The 24,019-nt window shown below is 40.6% G+C and overlaps 1 protein-coding gene across 5 annotated transcripts in view; it reads left to right on the top strand.

Annotated features, from left to right (window-relative positions):
- PHACTR1 (phosphatase and actin regulator 1) overlaps positions 1-24,019 on the top strand; it is a 319,696-nt gene that overhangs the window by 133,251 nt on the left and 162,426 nt on the right. The gene's annotated exons all lie outside the window — the stretch shown is intronic.

The following is a 24,019-nucleotide window of genomic DNA, read 5'->3' as shown; positions in this document are numbered from 1 at the left end:
TTTTATGCTTATTCTGTGCTCTGTGATTATGCAGACCTACAGCATCTATGAAACTGCAAAAAGGAGCTAGGGACAAACTAAGATCTGAGAGTAGAGAGAAAGTCTTTTACCACTGGTAAAGAAGGCAGTGCTTTCACAACAGACTGGTCATCTCTGTTGTAGCTTTCGTCACAGATCTTAAGTATGGAAATAGACTTCCATTCTCTCTCAGCGGTAAACAGTGATATTTGCCTGTTCTACTTCACATGAAGAAACTGAGGCATGGGAAAGTTATAAGATGTCATGTGGGTTTCTGGGTCAAGCTGTTCTAAAACATAGCTGGGAATGGAGAGGCTGGTTGCTGAAGTAGGATGCCATGTTTATAAACCTATGTAATGGATAGGTAAATATATACGTATTCATGGTATGGAGCAAAGTAGGTATTCTGCTCTATGTATTTCTCTGTTGTGGATAAATACAGATGTTGAAACTCAGATATTCACAACAATGCAGGGCATCCAGTTACTAAAATAGTGGCATTTGGAGTCTGGAAAGACTAAACAACTTAGCCAAGGTCAAAGAAGTAATTTGGAAAATAACTAGAAATGCAAAACAAATTAGCCAGTGTTTTACCCACTAACTCATTCCAGCAAAGCAAAATAACAGCTTTCCTCTTTTAATTTTTTCTTTATTTTCCTTGCAGATCATGACCTGACCTTATGTTAGCTTGGATAGTTACATTTTCCTTCTGTGCTATTCTAGCTTGTATTTTAAGTGGTGGTATCTAGTATTTATTTTATGAAGTTGCTGTGTGGATATCTTCTACTTTAGAGGGAAGATTTTGGTGGTGGCTGATACGACACTGAACAACATATAAGCTAGTTCGTAAATAAACTTGGGAACACAAAATAAAATGTGGAACATGATTGTTAGTCCTCCATAATATCAGTGTTGTTCACAGTTGAGTGCACCCTCAGTAAGTTTGCAGATGACACCAAGCTAGGTGCGTGTGTCGATCTGCTCGAGGGTAGGAAGGCTCTGCAGGAGGATCTGGATAGGCTGCACCGATGGGCTGAGGTCAACTGTATGAAGTTCAACAAGGCCAAGTGCCGGGTCCTGCACCTGGGGCGCAATAACCCCCAGCAGAGCTACAGGCTGGGAGAGGAATGGTTGGAGAGCTGCCAGGCAGAGAAGGACCTGGGAGTGATGGTGGACAGTCGGCTGAATATGAGCCAGCAGTGTGCTCAGGTGGCCAAGAAGGCCAACGGCATCCTGGCTTGTATCAGAAACAGTGTGACCAGCAGGGCTAGGGAGGTGATCGTCCCCCTGTACTCGGCGCTGGTGAGGCCGCACCTCGAGTACTGTGTTCAGTTTTGGGCCCCTCGCTACAAGAAGGACATCGAGGTGCTTGAGCGGGTCCAAAGAAGGGCGACGAAGCTGGTGAGGGGCCTGGAGAGCAAGTCCTATGAGGAGCGGCTGAAGGAGCTGGGCTTGTTCAGCCTAGAGAAGAGGAGGCTCAGGGGTGACCTTATTGCTCTGTATAAGTACATTAAAGGAGGCTGTAGCGAGGTGGGGGTTGGCCTGTTCTCCCATGTGCCTGATGACAGGACGAGGGGGAATGGGCTAAAGTTACGCCAGGGGAGTTTTAGGTTAGATGTTAGGAAGAATTTCTTTACTGAAAGGGTTGTTAGGTACTGGAACGGGCTGCCCAGGGAGGTGGTGGAGTCACCATCCCTGGAAGTCTTCAAAAGACGTTTAGATGTAGAGCTTAGGGATATGGTTTAGTGGGGACTGTTAGTGTTAGGTCAGAGGTTGGACTCGATGATCTTGAGGTCTCTTCCAACCTAGAAAATTCTGTGATTCTGTGATTCAGTGCTGTGTATTTGGAGGTTTATCAGGCTTTGCACTACTTGCTAGATCTTTTCCCTGATTTTTTTTTTCTTTGTGGAGATATTAACAGTAAAAAGGCTTCAGCTAAAACTTTGGTAAGTAGGAGGCATCTTTTATATCTGTAGCTGTCACTGCATTGCACAACAGATGCAGTGGTGATGTGACCCAACCCTGCTGCCCTTACTGATGTATGTGTTAGTAGAGCTACACTGGCTGCACTACTGTTCCTGAGAAGCAGAGCTGGGCCTTGTAAAGCTCTTTTCTCTTATTCTGATTCCACAACCCTGTTTGGGTTGTAGACTGTGGTCAGCTGAAACTGAGAAGCAGTTTGTCTTTTCTTTTGTTTTTGTCTTCTTGGGATGCAGCTAGTGAAGAATGATGCTTTTCGTGTGACCTACACCACTGAATGGCATCACTCTGTAGGGGAGTCTCCGCAGGAAGATACTTACAGGTATATTTATCACTTGTTTAATGCCATTGTTTAGTGAAGTTACATGGGCCATCTGTGTAATCAAATGTGTTCACAGCTATCAAGGAAGCTCTTCAAATAGGCCTACAGGTAGCTAACAGCATATTACTATAGTACCTTTTGAAGAAGAAAAAAGAATAATTTTACTTACTCCTTACAGAACCTTTGTCATACTCCTCACCCCAGGAGCTGAGATCAGGAGTTGAATGCTCTGACATTACTTTCAGCATAGTCTTTCGTATTTCCTTGTATTACCTCCACTGAAGGCAGTAAGAGTTAGGAGCTGATAGCTAGGAAAGCATTGACCCATCGATTTTCTTAAATAGTAGTCAGTCTAACTGAAGATGATAATTCCTCTGAAGGAACTGTCACACTTTGTTGGATAAATTATCTGCAAATGAGAACTTTTCCAAGGAAGCTCTTGTACGTGATGATAGAAGGGAGCAGTCTAACGCAATGTTGTATATGTTGATTAGAAGAACAATTCTGACCCAACAGAGGAGTTAGGATATGATGAAGTAAATTGGGAAAGAAAATAGAACTTACTAATTTTTGCGTAGAACTTCAAGCAATAGACCAAATAGACCAAGCAATAAGTGAGTAAAGTCAAAATTATTCAAGCTTTTTAATCCTACCACTATGAGATAGAACAGAAGGTGTCTTCAGAGTTTTTGACAGCCTATCAAGCTGGTAGAGGGACAAATGTGCTTGTTAGAAAGTCTGTGGTTTAGTAGTAACCTGAAAGGAAAAGAAAAAAAATCCATGCAGGATTATACTTTTATAATAGAGGAGCCACCAAATCTACCTGCAGGTTAAGAAAAGAGCTAACTGTAGCTGTGAGTCTGACCAGCACTTCAGTATTTCTGCCTCTGAATTATTCTTGTTTCACTTAGTCTTGGTCTTGGGCTGTGCCAAAACATCTATAAGAAATAGCAACATGTACCTGGTTTTCTAATTCTCTTAACCAGTTGTCAGAGATTACCATGGATCCACAATGCTGTTGACAATATAAGAGAATGGTAAAAACTTTTTTGAGTACACCTATGGTGAAAAAGAACTCTTCTTGCAGAAAGGGAGAACATTTTTTGACTTTGTTTAATGGTTGTTTCCCCTGTCCCAGGACAAATGCAAAGAAACAGAAAGATGAGGGGAAGATGACAGTATGGAAGAAGTAATATTTTTACTTGAAAATAATTCTTGTCTCACTTTGAGTTATTTTAGGACAGTGAAATAGGAATAAAAGACCCATGTGATTGCCCAGACTTTATTCTGTATCAAAACAAATTGGAACATTACTCTCAAATTTTTCATGCTGTTTTTCTGAATCTAGTTTTTCATAGATGTTCAGTTTGAGTTAAACAACTTTTCCCAGAATTACATGTATTTTCCAACATAGCAAAATTGAGTTTTGATTAAACAACCACTATTTAGCATTACAGAATATTTGAGATTTGAAGGGATTTTAGGATGTCAGGTTGCTCAATTTAATGGTTTAACGTTAAAATAGTGCTCCATCTTTTAGCAGCTTAGTGTGAAAGTAAGCAAGATTTAACTTCGGAAAATTTAGATCATTAGTTTTTAAAGCTGTAGAAGAGGTTTGGGAGATTCCCTGTAAAGAAGGACTGTATGCAAGTGCTTTTTTTTTCCTGTTGTTTGTTGTTTGATTGTTTTTAACTTCTGCAGTGGGAAGCTGAATTTTACTGAGCACTGCAATGAAAAGCTTTCCTAGAAAAATGTTATATTTTCAGAAAATACACCACCTTTTCAGATGTAATGGCAGAGAGGACTACAAGCCTTGTTTTCTGTGATGTGCGTTTGCCCTATGGCACTTAGGTGACTGTTCAAGTGTGAATGTATCCCAAAACATTTTGAAGCATGGAGATTCATCTTTTTCATTTCAATAGTTTATATACACTGATAAATGTAGTGGGAAAACAGTTTAAAAAAAGCAAAACCAAAACATCTTCAATGTCCTGCTGGAAAATGGTCATCTGGAGGATCCTTCAGAGTCTTCATGTGTTTGACATCAAGTCAAAGCCTTTCCAAGAATGACATGGATCTGCTTTTGGAGTCAGTGGAGTTACACAGAGATGAATCTCTCTCCTTGCACCTTTCCCATCTTTTGCTTAATGTGGTGCAATGAACTAAACTTGAGACTTGTAGAGCACCATTCCCACTAATAGAAATATCTGCAAATTTATCAGGCTGTGGTATATAACATTAAATCTTGCTTATTATAAATGACTGTTATGTCATGCTAATGAGATTTCTTTCAGTTATACTGCCTGCATAGTGCTGATCCAGACAGCCAAGTTTTAGTATTATTTTATGCTCAACTATGCCTTACTGACTTTTCTTTTTTGTGGAAAAGGACAGGGGGGAGAGTAGATGACTTCTCTGTTGAATTTTAACTGTAGTAAAAGTATCTGAAACAAGAGAATAGAAAAGAAAGGTGTGTGTTTAAGCGTATAAGGCTTTTGAGCATAAGGCTTTTTTTTATTAAAAAAAAAAAAACACAAAACAAACAAACAAACAAAAAACCAACCACAAAACAGGTCCACATGATATAACTAGCTGAATGTACTTTCTCCAATTCACGAAGACCAAGCTGATCTACTCACTGTAGACCTGACCCAGATCACAGCTGCATCTCCTGGGGAAAACTTCAGGTCTTTAAATGAGCATGTTAGGATGCTGAAGGGATTATTAGCATTGAGAAACCAGTTGATTCTGCTGCTGCTCCCAAGCTGTGGCCACCTGTATTTTGAAGTTACCTGTTTTGCTCAAGTTTTTCATGGACTTAATCTAACTGCTCACTGCACAGGGAGAAAATGACCTGGGGAGGCTTCATCTGTACAGACATGCTTGTGCCTGGGAGGTGAGGTGAGCATAGTTCAGCGTGAAAGAAGCTGTCCCTTTCACAAACGGTCTAGATGCAGTAGCTCCAAGGCCCAAGTATGTATCATAAGCAGCAGGAGTGACTAACCTCAGCTTGAGAAACCTCCTTTAAGCCTGAGGTGGTAGTTTTCCTCCATCTGCCAAGACAGGAAACCATTTGCAGAGATAAATAAATGGTGGCATCCTTATCAGTTTTTTACAGATGCCTTAAATAGCAGAAGCAGTTATATGCCATGGTGTTTAAAAGTGGTTTGCTGTTTTTTTCTCCCTAAAATGAATAAATAAATAAAAATCAAGGAAATAACCCCTTCTTTCACCAATGTGGAATGGGCCCTAAAAGGTCTACCTCAGTGAACTGGCAAGCTGTACGCTAACCCCTTCCCTAGTTAGGTCAGGGCTGTGCACCTCTCACACACAAGTTTCACAGAGCCTCGGTTTGCAGGAGAAGTGATTACTTGGCAGTCAGCCCTGTGTGTGTTCATCGTTCTATTTCTGATGCATGACTTCTCAGAAGAACAGTATTGGTGGCGTTTTTAAGCTGTTAGATTGACCTGTTGTTTTCAGGTCTTTGTGGCTTTTGCATCATATTGGAGTGTCTTTGACCTGTTTTATATCTGAGCTTTCTTGCTTACAAATTGCTTTTCCCTGAAGAAGTTGTTGGTATAATTGCTGTACTTGAAACCATGCTTCTGTCATTTACATGACTGTGTCCCCAAGAAAGTCCACAGCTTCATTTCAGGGTTTGTATTTGATGAGGAGATTAAAATTGGTGGGTTTTAATCTTCTGTTTCCCAAATAATCCATGTTTTGTTTGTCAGTGTGGTCAGCTGAACGCATTGGGGGCTGCCTTTTAAAAAATCCTCACTCCCTTGCTTTTGAGAATCTTTTGTGTGGTTCCAGTTGGGTTAATCATAGTTGTTAGTCATATTTGAAAATGTAGGCCTTCAGATTTGCCTTTGTTATTTGTTTTCTTTTTTAAATCATCTTTCTCTGAGACCTCAAGGAAAGGCAAATTAATCATAATCTGGTGACATTCCATTAAGGAAACATAATTCTTCTGAAGTCTCTATGCAGTTTTTATAGAGAAGCTTTCATTACATCAGAACCTCAGATTGCAAGTGATAAGACAGCAAAAAAACAGTATCCATCAGTATCCATTGAAGGGTGCAACCAAATATTAAGTTTGCATTGAGAACTAGTTTGCAAAGGGAGTTTTTTCTCCTTAAAGCAGAAGTCCATAGTCTAGAACTTAGGTATATATAGCATCAATGGACAAAAGGTGTGGCTCAGTTTCTCAGGCCAGCTTTCTGCATTGTGTGAACATCCACACTTGTCTAAGAATATAGGTCCAGATTCCTCCCAGCACCTGTAGGGTGTCATTGGCAAAGCGCTGGAGAAGGTAACTATTTATACCTAATGCTGGCAAATGAACCACCAGTTGAGGGTGGAGTGGTGTTGAGCTCTGCATTGAGTTTGGGCACTGATGGGTGGCACGGATGTGGTGAGCATGGCTGGCACTTGCAGTGTTTGAAGGCAGGGGACAGTTTGTGTTCAGCTTGCTTTCATCCCACTCCCCCAAGCAAGTGGCAGTATAGCTGACAGGCATCTCCAGAGGAGGGTAATAACATGTCATTATTCAGCCTTGTTTAGGGCTACAGAGGGAGAAATGCTATCTTTATAACTTTCCTAATACATTCCTAATCTTTTTTATATGCTTGTCATTTTTGAGACAGAGCATATATGTTCTTTTAGCAACAAATGTATTTACGACTTTGGGGTGCCAAAATAGGGCGTATTCCCTTCATCTGAATGGAGTAACTGTTCCTTCAGTGAAGGCCCTTGCTCCAGTTAGCCTGAAAAAGGAGAGCCCAAAATACATGTATGCTACTTCATTTTTATCAGAGAAATGGTGGTTTTCTGTCAGCTGTAGGTTAACCTTCCAGGAGAATCCCAGCAGTTCAGGTCTCTGTCTGTTGTAATGAAATACCCGGCTGCCAGAGAAAGAAGGGACTGGGCACCAATTGAAACTCAACAGGAATATTTTCATTGGCTGTACTGAGCAGGATCAACAAGTCTACAATCACTACTTGAAGCTGAAATTACTTTCTGGTAACACATAATTGAATGCAGACCTGAGCACTCCTGTGAGCATAATGAACCACAAAAGCTCAAGGTACTAGATGCTGTCTGCTGTTTGGTAGACATCAGTTTATCAATTGTGTTGATGCAAATGAGTATCTCATGCCATGCTAAAAATGTGTTTCTGCAGCAAATCAAAGCTGCTGCATCAAAGTAGGATTCACATAGAGATGCACAAGTTTTAGCTATGCTTAGCAATCTTCCCCACATTTTTCCCTGTCCTCTTCTTATTTCACAGGGATAGTCATTAATCTTTGCTAGGAGGTAGCTTTAAAAAAAAAAAAAAAAGACAAAAAAAAAAGCTAAGGAAATGAGCAGCACTCGAGTGTTCAAAGTGAAAAGTGGTTACTGCTAGCAGTTATGACTTCTTTAAGCCATTTCCAAACATACTGGAGTAAGAGAGGAGTGGATGGCAGTTGCATCATTAGATTTTGTTGATGTACGTCCAAGCACACTTTCTGGGGCTACTTGGCTGGTTAGATGAGTTTCTGCATGGGGCAGGGGTATATTTTGAATGTGCTGGGGCTTCAGGTCTCTTTTTGTGAGCAAAGCCTGTATGCACAAAGGGTAAAGAGGCGCAATGTGGTGCAGAGCCTCCTGACGGAGGTCAGCATCAACTGGCACAGCAGTTAGGTGTGCTGCTGGGGAATCATGGGGGGCATGGGCATACACTGCTTACCCCACTATTGTTTCTGCTTGTCTTTTAAATAAAAGCACTACTTTACATTTTCTGATGTCCTCCACCACCTAATATATTCCCTTTGAAATGTAATGGAAAGTTGCTGCTGTAATTAACTCATTGATTGTTTATAACAATGGCTAATTGTACCTGGCTGGGAAGCTGGGAGGATCTCACTGTCTCTAATGTGACTGGATAATTATAGATTTTTTTCCTTCATATTTTTCTGTAAAACATGTTCTCATTGCAGGAGCTTTTATTGCTGCGCAGCATGTTCAGTTCCCATGAATGCAGGTGCAGGCTAGCAATCAGCCCTAGGGCAGCGAATGGGATGAAGATACTCCAGACCTCTGCTCCCTTAGGGATACTCTAGGCAAAGTATGTATTCATTTTTCTGTGTAACATATGGATGCTACTACAAAGCTGAGAAAAACAAAGGTCTGTGCAATAGCAAAAGAAGCCTTCATACCACCAGAAACATCTTTGGGCAGCTTCTTCTAAGAGCCAGAATAGAGCTTGATTGTTCATTTTTAGAAAAGGAAAGAAATAAAGAAAACAAGTATCCTGGAAAGCCACCTCTGAGATGCTGCTTCTGCATCTTGGCATAAGAGCTTGTACACAGCCTGCCACAATCCGTGCACGTTCACTATTTCTTTTCAATAAGCAGCTGTTGCTAGCTGTTGCCACAAATCCTGGGGAAGCTGGCAAATACTGTTTCTTCTGCTTCTCATAGCCAGATAACAGTATGTCTGCATGGTACAATGCGTTAGCACAGTAGTTCTTCCAGATAATGTTTTGCTCCATGTATCCCTGTGCAGCCGTGCATTGCCCTCTGTAGAGGTCTCTTTTAAAGAAAATGCAGGACATTGGCCTGAAGTGGCAACTTAGAGCCACTTCTTTCAGAGATATTGGGAGACTTCTAAGTGAATGTGTCTTCCACAGGAACTGACTGGAGTCACCATCACAAGCTGCCCTCATGCATTGTCTGTTTTGTATCTTTATCTCAGATATTCCATGAATTTGTGCAAACCATTTCTCTGTCTCAGTTATTTACCTGCAAAGCAAGTATCTGTTTGTAACAGGACACAGACTCTTCCTGAGTTTTTATTACAGTGACTAGCCCTCATACCTCTTAGGCCTCCAGTGTAATTACTGCAGTGTAATTATAAGTAGTAATATTTTCTTTAGGGATTCCATGTTTGTTTATGCAGTTTAGCTACACTTTTGACAGTTGTCTATCTTGAGAGATTTTGGCATTTCAGTGATGCTCTACTAATCACCCTTCTAATGGGCTCATGCTACTTAAGGACTGAATTCTACCATCCTTGCTAGAATTCAGTAGTATCTCTTCATGACTACGCATCCATAAAATAATATTTATTTCTAAAATATTACATAGGAGGCCATCATTATACAATATAAGATTCAAGAAAATCAAACATTCTCTTTGAATTGAACTTCCTATAGCATAGCTGGAGAGGTTGTAAGTGGTTTTTCTTTGAAAATTACATTTGTATATTCATAGTCAGATTTGTAGTCTTGGGGATCACTTGCTTCATACTGAACAAAGCAAAACACGTTGTACAGCAATATTTGCATAGTATCCCCAGCCTAGTATGGCAGGGGAGTTTGATTCCACATTAATATGGGCATTAACTTTATAGCAGTTACTTTGCACCTTTATTGGGAAAAGGAGAGCTACTGAAGAGTTGACACAATTTTAGGAAGATGTTTTTACTATAAGACAAGGCCAAAGTGATTTTTGTGAATAAAAGAGGATAGTTACCAGACTTCAGTCTGGGGCATCTGCTTTAAGAAAGACCTCAAAGTATTGTGGGTAAATGAATATATTTTTGAGGTGTGCCTGATTTGTTTGTTTGCTTTTTGGGATAAATGGTCTAGCACCACAGCCTCATATTCTTAAATCTTGAGGTGTGGTGGCTGTCTGGGTATACAGAGCAAAGGAGAAATGCTCTTCAGTTGCATTTGTTTCCATAAGAGGAAGGAGGGGAGGCTGCTTGTACAGTATTTTATAGCCAGGATTTGGTAGTATTGGTTTTTCACCAAGAAAATTCATTCTCCAAAGATGCCCAGTTTGACTTAGTCAAAAGCAGACAAAATATAATGAATGCTTATTTAAATAATTGTTCAGCAGCTTAATGGGGTAGGAGAACTCCTCCCTTTTCCATTTCATTTCTGGTATAAATGACTACCTTTAAGAAGCCTAAGAAGCAAACAGTATTAGTTTCTTTGCCTAGTTCTGAACCTAGCCTTATATATTATAAGTGTTTGTTTCAGTCCAGCTCAGAGGATGGAAAAAAAATCAGAGGAAGGTATGAATGAATTCTAAAACTTTCTGACCATATACCACCATTTAAATTCTGTATTTGCATCAAAAATCAGTGCCACTCACCAGAACTTAAGATTTAAATGCTCTGCCCTGAAAAACTACTTTCAATAGAATGAGAGAGAACAACGAAGATTTAATTTTTAATGGGGGTTGTTGTATAGGAGATGGTTTTGCAAAATGGCATTGATTAGGATTGTAATTAAATGGAATCTTAAATAAATGAAAAGAAGCTCAGCATACACTTAGTTTTAAAGAAAGCTGGATTTACAATGCTCCAGATGTTTTGCTTAGAATAAGCTTCATTGACCTGGAATATTAAAGTGTGCCAGCATACTTACTGGAGCATTGTTAATGCCTGTGGTAGTATTTGTTTCAGGATCTTTGGTTTGAATTTAAATGTATTTTGTTTCTGAGCACAGCAATCTGCACAGAATGCTTCTAAAGATTAAAATGATAAAGGTATATCAAGCAGACAGACACAAAGCTTGCATTGTGACTTTTTCCAATTCTTCTAAGTTATCACAACTGCATAGATTCATTGTTTCCTGAAAACCTATTTTTGTAAGGCTTGTATTATCACAAACCTTTATTGGGACTACCATGTTTGAAGGATGTTTTCACATTCTATAAAAGACCTGTGTCTAATCAGACCCTGTGGTTCCAGGCACCTATTGTAGCCAAAGGTACCAGAAGGCAATGCATGAAAAAAAAAAAAAAAAAAAAAAAAAAAAAGCAATCACTCTGTAATCATAACTTAAATGCTGATTAAATAGAGTTTTTGTGTGATCACTACAAGTATTTTGTTTTATTGCCCATCTTCCCAACCAGTAGACAATTGGAAGTGGATAAGTTACAGAACATCAACCATCACTGATTTATGCCCTTGGAGCTAAGAGGTATTACAGTGTCTCTCATCTCAAATAGTCCCATGCTTCTTGTCAATTGAGGTGAATGAGCCATGCTTGCAGCATCTCTTGACTCTACCTACACATGGGAGAACCATGCTAAACTTTACAAGTATCTATTACTCACAGGCAACAAGTATCTATTATGCACAGGCAAAATGTATTTTCTCAGTTACTTCTGTGAAACAGTTGAGCTTGGTGTTCTAAAGCTGAATGACCATATTCAATTTCAAAACCTATGAAGAAAAACACAGGTTGTGCATATTGTCTTTCATTCCTCAGGATCTTCAGGACCATTCCTATTTTCCCTATTATTTTCCCAAAATCTATTATTCTCTTTGTCATTGTTTACCTCTGGATGATACTTCATATTCTAAAACCTAGCATCACCACCTCTGCAACTGGACATCTGCATGCCTTTGGAGATCCTGGGGCTACGCATTATAAATCTTATGCATTATAAATCTGAGCAGAAATGCTCAGAGCCAAATGTGACATCAGACCAAATGTAAAGATAATAGATTTATTCCATCCATAGGCTTTTAACAGCAGAACAAAACATCAGAAAGATAAGGTAGCAGAACACAGCAGTATTTTTGGGGTAGAAAAGTTCCTTGACTGTGGTTTGACATCCCAGCTAGCTTCTAACTTTTTTTCCCAAATCAAGATGGAATTGTTTTCCTGTGCTCTGTTGTCCAAAATGCCTGCTTCTCTCTGTTCTCCTCAGAGGATAGGGAGAAAAGGTGGGAAAAAATGAAGGAAAAGAGATCACCTCCTGTGCCACCCAAAGCTATACTCTTTGTTTCCACTTCATCCTCCTTACAAAACCGTGCTTCTTTCTGGCCACTGGGACATTTCCTTCCACCTCCTCCATGAGATGCTTTGATTAATGTTACTTAGTCATACCTGAATTAGCACATTCCTGCCTCGGAGACAAAGTTTCTCATTTACAAGTCCTCAAAACCTGCTCCTGAAGTCCATGCTTCAAACTTCTTATAATTGTAACTATTTTCTCTTCAGGCAAATTGTCAAAACACAAAATCTAATAGTATGGGCTGCGCAATCTAGAATACATAACCAAAGACTGACTACCATCCTACCTGCTCCCCTCCGCACTGTTGGTTTTGTGGTAATCATTTTGGGACCCAAGGAAATCCAGTTTGGAAAGTCCCGTTACTCAACAAGATTATACTGCTGCAAGTGCCTCATTGGGTCTCATTGCACAGACTCAAAGTAGAGTGTGAAGCAGAGAAACATTGCTTAGACTAAGCACTGCAGTGCATGTTTTTTTAAGTCAGTGGGAGGTCAGTGGCAATATCAACTGATTTCATCAGGATAACCACATTGATTTGTCAGGTCACTACCATTCCTCTAGGATCTCTCTATGTTAGTTCCTTATCTTTTGACTTTGTTTTACCTTCTTTCATCTACTAAGCTCAACTGTTTTTTCTAGCTTCCATTTATCCTCCAATTCTCCTACCTGTGTTTGGCCCCTTAACCAAGTCTCCATTCTGCACTACCACTAACCTCTCTTTTTCTCATGGACTTTCACTTATTGTTCTCAAAACATGAAAAATACAGGACTCATAATTCTGAGTTCCTGAAAATTTCTGGTACAGAGCTGAACTGCAAGTTGTGACTTGCAAATCCCAGGGCTTCTATGATACTAACCCAGCAGAACAGGCAGTTGTCCGGTGTGTGAAGATAATTTATAGCTCTTGTTAGTGAACCAGAAACTGCTGCCTTTCCTTGATAACGCCTTCTCTTTCTCATGGAGGGGGTGGAGGGAGTAGTGGTGGGGTTGTGAAAACTCTTGAACACAGGGGCTAGTAAAGGGCACCTTATGTTCTTTGCTTCTTTATGTAGACTGTAGTTGACATGCAGCACATGGCCTCTGACATGCGCTGTGCAATTTCTAAATGGCCAGGCAGGAAGAACTGCCTTGTAATTGAATGTGAATTCAAGTAAAGCTCTGGCATGATTTCTGTAAGACACTGGACAAGCTATGCATCTTTTTCTCTGTCATAGTTAAATGCAGGTGATACTTCTGCAGTTGTATCTAGTTGAATCACAGCCTTTTCAAGGCTGGGCTGTTTGAACAGTACCTTGTATAAAGCAGTTCCTCATGCAAATTGAGGTCCTTATTACAGATAATTACTTATGAATAAGCCGTTGTCCGAAAGAGCTTACAAGAGACCAAACTTATTCCACACAGCCTGATGAAATAAATCATATGGCATTCACGTTCAGTTGGTGCTGACTTGACCTGAATTCAACGTGTGTGATATAAAGATGAAAATCTTTCCATATCATTATAAAACCCCTTCAACCATTCATCATCACTAATTGCTAACCTCGTTATCCCCTAGCTAAGCAGCAAGCCAACTATTCATAATAGCTTTATAATAAGCTGCTTCATTCTCTACAGTCCATGTTCTTGTTTTGTCACCTTCTTTGCTTTTAAGTCCTAGTTTGGTCAGAAGAACAAGAGAAAGAGCAAAACAAATACTTGTTCTCCCTTGCTGGTCTTTGTGCCTCCAGTAGGAAGCCATATCAGGCTCACAAAATTCCTTCTCTCTCACAGAGAGAACAGCTAGCACCTTACCTTGTAAGCTGGAATCCTTTCAATTTGGACTTCTGTGTTTCTTCTGTATAGGCATAAAGACAGCGGTCCATCAGGCAACCAGTGCAGCACACACTTTGTCATGTCATACTTGCTGTATTTCCCAGGATATTTGTCCTCTAGCAACCACAGTGTGGAGGGCACACTCTTTCAGATGGAGGAAGTTTGAAGTGGTGGAGGAGTCTCTATCAGGAAAGGTTACAAGACATAGATGCAAAATGTTCATAGTCCAGGATCACTCAAAGCAGCTAGAAAAAAGTGGAAATATGGCCAGAAGAAAAGTAGCACTTCCATGTGAAAAGCTTATTTGCAGTTTACAGTGCATGAGATCTCTCAAGAAGAATTGCTGGAGGTCCCATGAGGAAGAAAGCCAAAGGGTTTCTCTGGAGAAAACTTTGAAAAGCTGCATGTATCCTCATGAGCACAACTCACCTAGAGCAAAGGGCTATGGTCACATCCCATTCAAATATCTCAGCTGAGTGTCTGGAAGTTGTTATCTAGGCTAGCGAGAGCCTGGTTGCTTTGCAGCCGCAGAATGCAGGAATACATGGCACAACAGGTTTCTTCGTAAGCTACAGCTTGGTAATCAATAGACACTCTTGTTAGCTAGACTGCTTGTGGTTGTTAGCACAAAGGTGTACAAGTCAGAGGAAGATGATACTGACTGAGACTGAGTGTTTTAGAATCGTGGAATAATTTAGATTGGATGCGAGCTATGGAGCTTAAAGCAGGTTTAAATCAGATTGCATGGGGACTTGTCCACCCCAGTCTTGAAAAGCTCAAGAAATGGAGATTTCACAACCTTCCTGGGCAACTTGGTTTTACTGTTGAAGATGAGTAACTAGCCTAAATCTTCTGTGGGGAGACAAAATTATCTTTTTATTCAGAAGTGGCTGCTTCTGCACAAGCCTCACAAGAGAATGCAAACTGTGCATTCTCTCCTGGATTTTCTCTCAGCATGGTCTATATATACTGCTCATGAATAATAAAAGTACTTAGTTGTTCATAGCGATGTAAGGAGCATAGATGTGTTTGGCCTCTTAGTATAAATTTTATTGATAAATTTTCAGTCATAATCCATAAACTGATTGAAAGCTTCCATCTGATAGTGGCCTCCTTGTGATGCACCTAGAGTCTTAGCAGAGACTTGGTGCTGGAATGCTTTAAACTCAGAGGATTATTGCACTTAGAGGAAACATGAAGGAAAGGACAAAAAGTCTGTTGAAATGTTTACTCAGAGTACATTGTATACTGTAGTCCTGAGGTCTGCTGGGGTGGCTTGGAACTTCTGTAATACAAAGCAACTAAAAAGATCTGCAGTGGATATTACACTATTTTTCTGCATTTCTTCCATTGTGCAGACTTTCTACTTTGTCCTTCCATTGTACATTCTACTCCTGTTCAAACTAGTAGTAAAAACAACATCCTACTTTTTGTGCTGCCTCCACCTTTGTCTCCTGGAGGCTTAAGCTTCAGCAGATAGGCATTATGATGTATAATAGGCATTATGATATGGAGCAGTTGGACTAGTAAACCCTCAGAAAATAAAAATATAAAAACTCACGCTAAAAAAAAAAACACGTTAGGGACTAAATTCTTATGATTTATTTGCATACACGATAGCTAAGATTTCAAAGAGTAGCATAGGTATTTAGTAATGCACTATGACAGTACTTCATTGAGAAAGTTGATTTAGATTTGAGCCAACATAGCATACAAACTGCATGCTCTTCTTAGGAATTTGATGCCTATTTTTTTCTGTTAGTATTTCCTTCCTGTTATAAGAGATCCTGAAAAATTAGTAAAATCCAAACTGAATCTTTAGGCTTTATAATTATCCAACAAGCAGATGTTAAAAAGCTCTACAAATTGCGCTTAAAAATATGTTCTAGAATTGCGATTATGCAGTTCTTTCTTTGCATCCTTTAGCACACTCCAGCTTCTTCTGTTGACTGCTACTGAAGGTTTTAAAGAGGCAAACAATACTTAATATGGCCTTTTTTCAGAAAGATCTATTGAAAGCACATACATTGGCAGTTGTTAATGTCAAGACTAGCCTGGTTACATTAAACTCTGGGGACAGTGAGGGAATGATGGCATACAAAGCCAAACTTTTCCCTCTGTGTGTTATATTTCCTACCAATCTACAGTGAAAGTACAAGTAGCAACTAAGAGATAGGGGTCTGACAGTGAAAAATGACTGGGTCATGCAATAAAGATAGTAGGGGGCTAAATTGAGGAGAGGACGAATCCTTTTCTGCTGCTGTTTAGAGAAAGTGAAAGGTTCCTCATGCTCATTTCTGTGCTGTTCATAGGAGTCTGTGTTTATGCTGATGGAGGAAAAGACTGAAAAAGATGCTCATTATATTGTCAGAGGCTTCTTGCTTTATTTCAGTACCGTGAGCTGCTAGTTCACTGGGAGATATGTATAGAAACTGCATGCTATTCCTAGGGATTTGTGTTGTCTTTTTTTTTTTTTTTTCCTAATTTGAGAAACATGTGAGAGCTTATTGAAGTGAGAAGATTTGACAGTGTGTGCTGCTGTCAGGCCCAGTGGAGGCAGATGCTTATGAAAGCTTCCACCTACCGCTTTGCCAGCATGCCTTAATCTTCCTTTACAGGCACTTGGGTATTCCAGGTTTCTGCACTGCTCGCATGTAATTACAATGTGCTTTTTGGTGGTGGGGAAGCCTCTGAAGGTTGGGAGGGTCTGCCAGTTCAAAGGCACCCTGAAAGCTTGAGTGTCTATTCACAGCTTGTCTAATCTTTTTCCTTCTCCTTCCCTTTATCTGCTTTCTCTTCATGCTGAATGCTACCTCCGCTCACCTCATGTTCCCTCCTGAATCTCTGTCTGCCTGCCTACTCATCTGAATTTCCCATTGCTTGTACCTCCGTTACACCTTGCGAACAGTTAGCTTGCTGCTTCAGCTCAGCCTCTTATTCTTCGTCTGAGCTTGCTCAGGGTTTGACTCTACTGGACTTGCTTTCTGTCTTTCCCTACACTTAAGTCTTCCAAAAGTTTTACATTTTACAATTTTCTGAGATCCCCTCAAATACAACTGCCCTGCAAACCAGAGGATCCATCATAAGCAGTTGAACTGAGATGAAAGCTCTTTAGTTCTGTGTGGCTGACCTGGTGACCTGCAAGAGACGTGGCAGGTTCCAGGCTATCAGCCTGGAAAGTTTGGCAAGAGTATAGAACTATGTTAGAACAAGTGAGATTTGGGGGGCAAAATCTGCAAAACTTACTCTTCATTTAACCTCTTTTTTGTGTATGTAAAAGTATTCCCTAAATGAGTGTATTCCATGCGCAGTCATTTCCCCTGACCTTCAAATAAACTGCTCTGAACTACGAGCAAAAGACTTAATATGAGTCATTTATAAAAACAAAAAATCCAATCATCCCTTTTATATTCTGATCTTAACTTTGTCCGTTGTAGGCTGGTGATCTCAGTCGCCAGTAGAGAGTTTCTGAGATAATAACTGTCCATTTAATTGCTTTGAAATAAGTCTTTTGGTCTGTCTAGCAATTTCAAGCCACACTCTTACTTTTTCTGGATATGTTACTTCACTAAAGATATCTGCAATCTGATCATTCTCCATAATTTGGACCTGAGAAGTGACAATAAAAATGCAGGTTATCAGCAGGGAATGTTAGTCTGTGTATGTGCTTTGGGAAGCCATGCTTCTCAATATTATCAAGAATTAATTTGGTTAGTCATGTGGACAGAAGTGTGGGGGCAATTTGTGCTTAGAGCAATGCTTGTACAAGCTGATTGACTTCATTACAATTGCCTGTGATATAAAGTTCAGCTTGACCTATTTTCTTAAATGTTCCTTAAAGGCAGATGATTCAAACCTTTCTGAAGACAGGGCAGACAAAGCACTGCTCCGTCCTTGAATGCCTGTGACAAGGAATTGAACATGTTAGACTTGTGGGATTTTGTGGTATTCAAGTCTATGCAACACACTGTAAAGGGGATGGAGTTTCAGGATATGCCAAGAGTCAGATCCAGAAAGACTGAGGTTTTCTCAGGTGCCTCAAGTTGATCACCAAAGATTTTAGGTACTAGCAATTGCAAGTAATTTATTTATTATTTTTTTTTTCTCAGCAGAGTTTCTTTTACTTCCATCTTGAGCTGTGTACAATTCTGGAGAAAACAGTAAGAAAACCGTAGTGGCATCCTAAAAGCTGGTGACTTTGACCTGCTTTATATGCTGTCTTTGCATTCAAGAATTTCCAGAAAAGGCTGTTCCAACTCATCAGTTTGTCACATATCAAAAGCTTGATTGGATCCACAGTTTCAAGTTTCTTCACTGCTTGTTGAAAGTTCAGGGCTTCTGCTGTATTTTTCATGTTACTTTAAGCAAAACATTTGATTTTGTTAAAATTAGTATTCATATTCTGAAACAATTGTAATGCAAGTCTCAGGAATCCTCCATTTGTCCTGTTTGCTTTGATTTTTTTCAGCCATAGTTTTACTTACAGCCAACAAAACTAATGTGCCTTATTTCTGTATCCATAAGAAGAGGTATAAAACTAACTCATTACGTGGGAGCAGTTCTGCCTGTTTAGTGCCTAGAGCTGGCCATTTTTTGCCTTCATTTACTCCAAAGGCTTTGAATATTCCTCTGGACCCTCTCCTTCCCATTTCCATTGCTAGGAGCATTTCTGACAATGTCACATCCAGTTTATCCCCCAGGGGCTTGCTAGATGCACATACACGTGCTCTGCCTTCTCCCCTCACTGAGCTTTTTTTAGTGTGCTGTGGGGGAGCATAACCTTGTGAGGAATGATAGTTGCAGCCAGGTACCTGACTGCAGGTTTATTTCTGCAGTGGTTGTGTTTTGTTGTTTTTTTTTTAAATACTTTTTCTGCATCTGCATATAAGACAGCTCTGGTTTTGATGGGAGGAAAGCAGAAGGTGCAGAACTACTTATCTATGAGCAGAAGGAAAGAGGTATTTTGGGGATGGCAGGAGTGAAAATCCACAGTGTGTATTGGACTTTGTATTCTTCCAGTGTCAAGCAGGGAATAACTAGCTAGGAATCTGCTGCATGTTTTATGTCTCTGAGTTACCAGTGCTATTGCGTTTTGGTTTATGCTTTGATGTACAACTATGTGAACTGCTGAACTGGGCAGGCTCGACTTGATTAGGATGTCTCTTTGGTTTTAGTCTCATAACTGACACCTACTGAGTCTTATAATTAACACCTACTGAGGTGTTTGGAACTACTTTTTTATTGACTTTGAGATTGTAGATAGATGTAAACTGAGGGTGCAGGAGTGCTTTTGAGTCCAAATTCTTGCCCCTGCTCTGTCCTGTGTCTATTATCAAGGTAAAAGCAGTGTATCTTTCCATTCTTCTGGAGAGCCAGTTGTGCAGGACCTGCAAAGTGCTCCAAACAGATCACTAAAACCCCAGGGCATGCCGTGTCTAAATCAGACACAAAAATGCAGGTTGCATTTCCTACGGTGGGAGCTAATGACCTTGATAGGACTGTAGTGACTATTGGTTCTGGTGCTGGTAGTTGCAGTGACTTTACTAGAGAAAGAACTTCCCCTGTAATTTCAGCATGGAGATTGTCTCTTCCTTTGAGTATCATCTCATGTGAATGATTGCTTGCCCAGCAGCTTTACGGATCCAGATTCCACATTGTTTCATTGCTGGTGTTTATCCTTAGCTTCATCAGGCCTTTGTGAATTAATTATGCATATATGTCTGGGTTTTTTGTGTGTTCGCTGTTCAACATTCAAATGGCAGCTCAGCAACTTCCCGTCTGTTGTGCTGGGGATGATGGCATCTTCCTTTCTATCCTTAGAACTCCTTTACCATCACCAGTGCTTCACACTTGCAGCAAACGTGTTCATAAGCTCATGTGTTTTATGTGTATAACCTTTTCTGTCATTTTTATCATACCATATGGCATCACACTGAAATAAAGCAGGGCTTCTCCTCAGCGCAGAGAGAGCTCCATCATGGTAAAGTGTGCACAGGACGCAGAGAGCTCCGCATGTAGAGCAAGAATAAGCCATGTGAAGCTTCAGCAGCGCTGCTGAACGTGGGAAGGCCAACAACGGGCACTTTCTTTCCTTTCTTCTCCCTTCAGTTTGTTTTTGTTTGTGCAGCACTCATCACCTGGCTCTCTGGAGCTTGTGACTGTGAGGAATTGCATGGGATTGTTGCTTAAGAATGTGTTTATAGCTGCAGAACTAAAAAGGTCATCTTCTATTTTGGCCTGCAGGAGTCTCAGGCTGACTCTCTCTCCTCCCTGCCCTCCCAGTTTTGCTGATGTGCCCTGCAGTAAGCAGAAATGCACAGAAACACTGTCAGCCTAGCACCCTGGAGTCCCCCTCATGGGCCAGATCCTGCTGAACTAACTGCCTGGCAAACAGCCGCTGTCACTGGATCAAATTGTACGTGTTTTCCTCTTTACTCCAAGCTGATCAGTTTGTTTCAGTGTGTGTAACAGAACGTCACATTGTTTCCATTAATCACCAGAGCAGCTATTAATTAGTTTTCTTTTTATTTATTTATTTATTTATTTATTATTTTCACTGGGATTCATAGTACAGTGGGCAGAGGAAACAGGAAGGAAAGTGAAATATTTAGAAAAAAATGCCAAGTACAGGGGGATCCCTGCAAAAACAACACTGCCTAAATAGATTTGGTGGTTTTACTGTATGGGACTGCTGCAGGGAAAGTTAACTCCATCCCAGCCAGGCCCAGTACAACAGACTGTAAAACAAGTGAAGCATGGTATTTTGGTTAGAAAGGTTAAACTGTTGAGAAAAAGTGATCCTGCCTTTTTTAAACTTGCATCTGTCTAGTGTTTTTAACCTGCAGCCACCGGGACAGTGCCAATCTGTTAGCCACAGCTTCTTCAGGGATCCAATATAATGCTCCAAGGCAACCTTTGGACTGTGTTGGTGGCAGCACAAGGGAAAAGTAGCTGACAGGCTTCCTTGTGGTTTCTGATGTCCATTTTATTTATGCTGGGAATAGGAGGGAGCCTGTCCAGCTTGCAGAGAAACCTCTGCATGGTTTAGCTGAGAAGCTTAGGGCAGACTTGAGGCATGCCCTGACTGCCAATGGGATGTTTGTGCTGTGCCAAAACTTGGAGAAAGCAGTAACCAAAAATCCTATTTTCTGAGGTGTGGAAGGTGTATCTTTTGGCTGTTTGGTTCCAGCATCTCTTCTCGCTTTCACAGAAATTGTTTGCGGGCATGATGACCCAAAAAAGACTCTCAGCCAGGTGACACGGAGAGATATGTTGCAGAAAAAAAAAAAGGAAAAAAAAAAAAAGATAGAAAGGCAGGGTGGAGCCTCAAAGATTTTTGCTGCAGATAAGAGTCCATATCTCCGTAGTCATCAATTTAAAGGGGGTACTGCTTTCATCTCTTCTCCATGGTAGTGGCACTTTCTTTAATGGCAAAGGCTGGGGTGGGAAGTAATAAAAGTACAAATGGTTTCCCAAGGTTATACCAGAAGTGAATATGGACTGGGAATAGAACTCGAGTTTGTTGATTTACTGTCAAATAACCAACTGCCTGACATCCTCTTCATTGATTTTGGTGTCCACTGTGCAATAAAATTATGCCAGCTTTTGCAGCCACATATTGAAGCAGTGGAAGAGTTGTTATGCTTTTTTTTTTTTTTTTTTTGCTTTTTTTTTGACTTATCTTTAAAAACAAGACAAAGCAAGACATTTTCTGCAGAAGTACTGTAGTGCGTTCATTTTACATTATTTGTCCTAGAACTGATTACCAGCAGCAGCTTTCACCATAATTACACAGATCATAATTAAACATATTTTTGTTTTATGAAGTGTGGCAAATTCAGATTCTCTATAAGGCAGCTCTTAGGAATGAAGGCAATTTGCATGTTATAGCAAAATGCGTGTTGCAAGAGACATACTAGCAGATGGCTTCAGGACTCGTTTGCATTCCAAATATATAGCACCTGCAAGCAAAAATGCGCTGGCCTTTCTCCATGATAATTTCAGGTTTGTATCCACGTGGAATCTGTGTTACCCACCAGAGAAGTTGTTTTATTCCCAAACATCCCCTAACAGCTGGGCACCTGCAGTCTCCTGGGGTCTGATTGCAAAAGCTCAGTCCATTCCCGTAATGCTCAGTGGTTCTTTCACTGTATTGTGGACCTGTGAGGTTGGACCAAGTTGCTCAAGAATTTCAGACCTGACCTGTAGGAATAGTTACACAATCTTGCTCCAAACTCTACCTGAGAAGGAGGTTGCTCCTGTTCATCTCTATAAGCTGTTTGGGGTTGGGAGATAGTAGTGATGTCACTAAAAATTGCAGGGTTTTGCATATGGAAACTGTTTACAGATCTGAGGTGAATTTGTTTCCTTCTTATTTTGCTATAAAAAGCAGATCTTTGTATTTGAACAGTCTTTATAAGTGTTCCCTCTCCATCATATGCAAATACCTTCCGAATACCTTTCAAAATTATTTTTTTTTTTCTGAAAAACAGAAACTTCTGCATGACTGCTCTTTACCAAGGAGCTGAGATGTCAAATCATTGGAAGTAAGGTCATAAAGAGGGAGACTGCAGAAGACTGATGGCTGACCCAGTTTTTCATGCCTTAAGTCCTACCCAGTTCCTTAATTACAAGACCAATTTGCCTTACAAAACCAGCTCTGCTGAATATATCACACTAGTTGCCTTTCCTAAAACAGGAGAGGCACACCACCACAGTACTGAAGACAGCATTTCCCAAATTCAGGGCAGTTGACATAGAAATTTGCATTCCTTTCCTGACCCATTTCTCTAATGCAGCAGTGCTGGGTGCCTGTAATAGGCAGCACTGAACTCTGAGGAAGTTCAGGACTCTGGCCATGTCTTCTGCTTACGTAATTATTTTCTGAATCACAGCCCAGCTGAAGGTGTTCTCAAAGGCAATGATTAAGTTAGAGGGAAATCCACCGTGAGTGTCTGAACTGCTGTGTGACTGGTAGGGGATCAAATTGTCTGCAGCTTTCTCTTTCCAAGCATGTAATGCAGCAAAAACTGTCTCAGCACTGGACATTCAAAGGGACAGCTTCTCAGAGCATGAACTCACACCTACACGAGATGCACTTTTTAGGATTTCATCTGCTTGTTCCTGAGCAGTTCTGCATTCTCTGTTCTCCTAACACTTACTTGAAACTGGTGAGAATTTTAGATGTGTGACAAATGCAAAATCAGGTCCTTCAGGGCAATACGTAACCTGAGGTGACTGACTCCATTCAACATGAGCCTAAACATAGTGCAACATGCTGGATGCTTTGCATGGCTTAGGGATTGGCATGATTATGCTGAGAACATGCCTCAGCCCATGTTTCAGGAAGATCTAACAGCACCCGGTCTGATTTGTCAACACGCCTGAGAAAAGCAAAGCCTTGCAATTTTTTGCCGTATGTGACAGCTCGAACTTTTGGCTCCCACTAGTACCAGGTGAGAAGTCGGACCTGCCACCGAGTGACACAGAACAAGTAGGTCAGCAGTCTCATTGCATGCATTTTCTGTGTGTGTGTATGTGTGCAGCTGAGAAAATGGAAAATCATGGCACTGAATTCTTAAGTTTCTGTTCCATCTTTCTTTAGGCAGATGTCTCACTGCCTGTTTCACAGGCAGTTGAAGAGAATCAGGGCCATTTTTGCCTCTCGTTAGAGTAAAATGTGGCAAAAATATGTGAAAAGGGCAAAGAACTGTGGAATGAGTTGATTTCTTCCAACAGGGAAGAAGGGCTTTGGCTAAAAATAAGGAGAATGGTGGTGTTCTTTACCATGTTTCGCCTGCCCCAATTGCACTCTCTGTGCCTGCCAAACTGATAGCTTGCTGAAGATTTAAAGCAACAACACTCATGTTACTAAATAGCTACCAGAATAGCTGAGATTATCATTTCTACTTCAGTCTTTCCATCCCAAAGCCTGCAAGAAACTAGGCATCCTCTCCCCTGCTTGCTCCCACTCCCCTGCCCCTGTGTTACAGGCACTTTCCCGAACTGCTGTTTCAGCAAGCTGGGCAGTTTGGGCTGTTTACTCTGCTGCAAAAATAGATCGCACACTTCGGGGCAGCTGGGC

The sequence above is a fragment of the Anas acuta genome, chromosome 2, assembly GCF_963932015.1.
Source record: "Anas acuta chromosome 2, bAnaAcu1.1, whole genome shotgun sequence".
NCBI lineage: Eukaryota > Metazoa > Chordata > Aves > Anseriformes > Anatidae > Anas > Anas acuta.
The sequence above is the reverse complement of the archived record's forward strand: the minus strand, read 5'-3'. Positions and strand labels throughout refer to the sequence as shown.